The sequence below is a fragment of the Solea solea genome, chromosome 14 (assembly GCF_958295425.1).
Source record: "Solea solea chromosome 14, fSolSol10.1, whole genome shotgun sequence".
In the NCBI taxonomy this organism is placed as follows: Eukaryota; Metazoa; Chordata; class Actinopteri; order Pleuronectiformes; family Soleidae; genus Solea; species Solea solea.
In genome coordinates this window covers 24,567,582-24,572,537 of record NC_081147.1, presented here as the reverse complement: position 1 = coordinate 24,572,537, position 4,956 = coordinate 24,567,582, and positions in this window count along the sequence as shown.

Sequence of the window (4,956 nt, the reverse complement as noted above, 5' to 3'; positions counted from 1 at the left end):
CCTCCTCCCGCCTCCGCCAGCCGCTACTAACTCTGAATGAGTCGTGACGTGGCGGCGGAGAAATGAAGCGCTCCCCCGCCCCCCACCACCACCACCATTCACGTGACGGGAGAAAAACGCCTCAGTATTTATGGAAATGTCTGTGTGGTATTTAACTGCAGATTGACGTGAACAGTGAGAGCTGTGTCGTAAAAGACCATAAACCAGAGGCTGAGAATATAATGGATGGATCACAACTCAGAGGAGCAGTTGTATTAAAGTACTCCACTCAACAAATACACACTACATCATTTAGGAATAAGATTTATTCAAAATGAGTAAATAATTGTGTAAATTGTTAAGGAAAACAAAAGAACCAGTCACTACTAAGTTATTTTACCACCATGTTTACAAATATACAATATATCCCTACTGGAAATGACATGATGTCATGTCAAGGAGATAAGATAGGATAAGATAACTTGTGCTTTAATTGACCCCTCGCTACGGGAAAACAAAAAAGATATAAAGACTAAGAATAGAAATGAGATCATAAAGAAAATATAGGCTGTAGAGATTTGGCTGGGGGACAAAAAGGGGGAGTGGAACGGAAAGAGAGGGTTAAGACAGAAGAGAGAGGCCAGGAGCAGATGCACAGTATACAGTATTTATGATAGTCGTATTAGATATTGTCAGAGTAGTTTTAAAGACAGTCGAAATGTATTTATGATATGATATAATTTTATTAAAGTAAGCAGTAGTAACAACATTAGTTATTACAATACTAATAATAACAATAGGTTTGTAAGTAGATCTGTGCAGTCTGTCGCTTTCTTCTGGGATTTAGATTCCTTTATATTGTGTCTTTATTTATGATAGTAATTATATTAAGGAAAGTATCTGACAAATAATCAATGTTGAGTACGAAACTTTTGCACTCTAGACCAGGCGTGTACAAACTTAAATGGCTTCTTATGTACTCATTTTAGCATATGCGGAATAAAGATATTTTACCCAGCATTCAAAAGACATGTGGCACACGATTAAATTAATGTTCCTCTTAATTACAATATACGCTGACCTGAGCTGGCGGTGTGTCAGGTTTTCTCCTCTAAAGCTGAGGCAGAATAAAAAGATCGAGAGCCACTGGGTAAAAAATGCACATGTCAATTATTTTTTCCACATTTAGTCATGTTGTCAAATGGTGTGTTCTTTTCGACTATAAAGGGGCGAGAGAAAAAAGATGGCACGTTCATCCCCACGACACATCCTGTACTTACATAACAGAAACATTGTGCTCCTTCTCTGCCTCCGCTTTGCCAAATGCACAGTGTGTGCGCCGAGGATCTTCTGCCATATCTGCCACATTCAGGCAGCTTCACTTGGATTTGAACCTAAAATATTTGTGTGCCTGCCTGTTCTTCTCATCAGGGCTGGAACTAGACAAAAGAACTGTCTGAACCATTACGTGGAACATTCCCCAGGTCTCAGTCGGCTGGCCAACTCGCTCGCACCAGTTCATCCCTGTAACTGTGTTATATATACACTCCATAAATGCCTTAAAACATATCCTGTCTTTGTTCCTATGTCCTGTGTCGGAGTCCAGATCTGATTATGTGAGCAATGTTAGAATTTATGTCGAGTATAGCCCCTGCAGAGATCCTTCTTTCATTTCTATAACCCACAACATGTGCATGAATTTGGATGTGGTCATGGCTTTTTCGACATAAAGAACGTAGAATAAAATCCGTTGCAGAAGCAAGTAAGCAGATTTTTTTTTTTTTCCCCCACACACAATTATGATTTATATCTCATTCATCACTTTATGTCAAACAACTTGGGAGGCCTTTACACACTGATCCCTGTAGTATAATTTTGACTGACACAGCATGCCATTTCCATACACAAATTAATCGGCACCACATGTATAGAGATTAATGATTTATGTCACAGGCCATGGTGCTGGTGTTACAATCAAGAGGGAAGCAATTGAGCACAAGGATCCTTTTGTGTTGTCTTGAAAAATGTTCGCCGGCTGGCTTGGAGTCGTGTGTGACGGACAGCTATGTGCCATTCCAGAAATATGTCAGGCTGGATTGAACCAATCTATTGTGGTATTATACCTGGCATGCAAACCAAATTCCTGCTACTGCTGAAGCCAAGAAGAGTTGTGTGTTGTCACATTCTTATTCAAACGAAAATAAAGTTTTTGACAGAAGGAGTCTTGCACAAGTTTTGATACAAAACATTTTGGGTTTTTTTTTTTCTCTGTGTGTGCTGCTAAGAAACACATTTCTCTCCAGTTCAGAAGAGTGGGCTGTTCCTTTGACTGAGTCCAGAGAAGATTTAGACGTAATTTAAGATAAGTGACAAGATAAATTGCTATGGAAGAGGGAGAAGCACATGGGAGTTGTTAGGTTGATTGACACGTTCCCGTAAATCACGGAGGGTGGAGATCAAACAGAGGGCAGGCAGACTGCTTTGCATTTTACATTTGATATCATTTTAACCTGTACATGTGTAAAATGAAATTGATACTGGATTTTCTTTTTTTGGGGGGCATATAAATAATATTGCATAAAATGTATTGCTTTTAAGATATTCAAAACAATGCTTACAGCATTGAAACACACAAATACTATTTATTTAGATTTCCCTATTGATTCTGCAGTGTTTTCACTCCTCTAAGCAGCTGTTCTTACAGTGATTCTGGGGTCTTTAATGACTTACCCTCACGGGACAATTTTGTTCTTATTATTTTTGCTCTTGGATATTATTAATTAATTTTTTTCTGTTTCCTATAATACCCGCAGTTAAGCAGCACAGTAAATGCACAGGCAGTTATACAGAATGGTGACATCCCTCACGTTCCTGAGCTCTCCCTTGTCCTGTATTTGACCTGCAAACACCTCAATAAACCCATGTTGGGTTGACTTTACATTTGTTGTGCATTTTGTAACGGCATCTTTTTACCAATGTAAACACACATTTAGCACGCACACATTGTAAATTCAGCGTAGCGGAATTGCAGATGTCCACGTTGTCATATAATCCGTCGTTAAACGGCGCCAGGTTCTACTGAAATCTTATACTGATGACGTCTGGCAATGTAGATTCAACCTCTGGATTACTGGGCAGTTTGTCATAATAGAAACTGAGTTTTCCCCATCAGCAGATGTTTGGTATGTGTAGCACTAACCAGGATTATGACAAAGGCAGGAGAGATCGTCCTCAGTATATTTTTTGGACTTCTCTCTACTCACGGAGGGAAATCCTCAAGGAACACAAAGATTCTTTCTAATATGACAACTCCAACTAATCTTTAAGTCTGTACACTGAATGATATGACAGGTTTTTGTACAGTGTTCTTCTCTGTTGAATTGTTAAAACAACTTGAGATTAGCTTTTTTCTATCCAAATACTGTAAACATTTCATCGCCATACCACAATCAAACACCTAAGTTCAAACCAGGTTCAGTCGTGCTTTTATGACCACTCTGCAAACAGCCTCATGTCTCATTTACAGCAAGAACAAGCAGGAGTTTGGCAGCAGGTGCATTTTAGTTGAATTCAGCTCAGGAAACAATGCAATGAATAAATGTACGTTTTTTTATGGCCACAGCACAACACTATTATGTGTCAAGCTCTCCTCGGAGTCTTGAAATGAGCCAAAAAGCCCTCATTTACCTTGTGATGTCACCGCTCCCCACAGCACTGAATTTAAAAACATTAACAGCACAACATCAAGACCTTCACACATATAGTTCTAATTCTAATTTGACAATTTGACTGAGAGGAGATTGAAAAGGAAATATCAAATATGTTTAAAACCTCTAAACAGCACATAAATATGAGTGAAATGTGCCATCTTTCAATTATGTGACGTGTAAACTGTGTAAACTGTCAAAATAATACTCCCTCCATGACCAGGCTTTGTCTGGTCTGGCTCTCCAGCGGCCCGACGACCCTCATGTGGAGGATGAAGCAGCAATGACAATGATTGAATGAATGTGATGATACTGCTTATAAACGACTCCAGATTTAATAACAATTAAAAAACTCAATGACAATTAAACTTGTACCTCTACCTGAGCAATATTATATCATATTATATCATATTATGTTATATTATATTATATCATATTATATTATATTATATTATATCATATTATATTATATTATATCATATCATATTATATTATATTATATTATATTATATTATATCATATTATATTATATTATATTATATTATATTATATTATATTATATTATATTATATTATATTACATTATATTATATTACATTATATTATATTATATTCTATTATATTATAACCCTGGTTTAAGAAACATAATGATTTTCTGAGTAATATAAAACTATTCAGAGTTCAGAGTAAACAGAACAAACAAAAAATAATGGTCTACTTCTCTATACTGTGATAATGCATTAAAGGAGGAAATCAAATATGCATGATGACAAACACTCCAACTCCAAGCAGGGGAAAAAAACACATTAGAAAGTGTTTGGTTGGATGGATGATCCCATTAGAAGACAGTATGGATGGATTCTATTTGAGTCACATGATGAAATATATACTGCATGTTTGTTTTACTCCCGGCTGCAGTCAAAGCACACCATTTGCACTCGCATCAACAAGTGTTTCTGGGGGGGGCAGGAGTCAGGCTGTAGCCCTGAGGGGCACCACCAGGGGGCTCTGGTTTCAAAGCCAAGTGCATCTAGGGGCAATTCAACACTGTGGTGCCTCACTTTCCACATCTTACAGTTAAGCATAAACCTTTAACACCCACAGACCCAGGACACAGTGATGAAATGAAAAATAAAACGAAAATGAGGTGATTTCTTTCTCGAATGAAATCCACAAAAAGCTGCTCCTGCTGGTACAGGACAGTTTTGCCATATTAATGATGTCATCTTCTTCTTCATCTTCTTTTTTTGCAATAATGAGGTTCAAGCTCG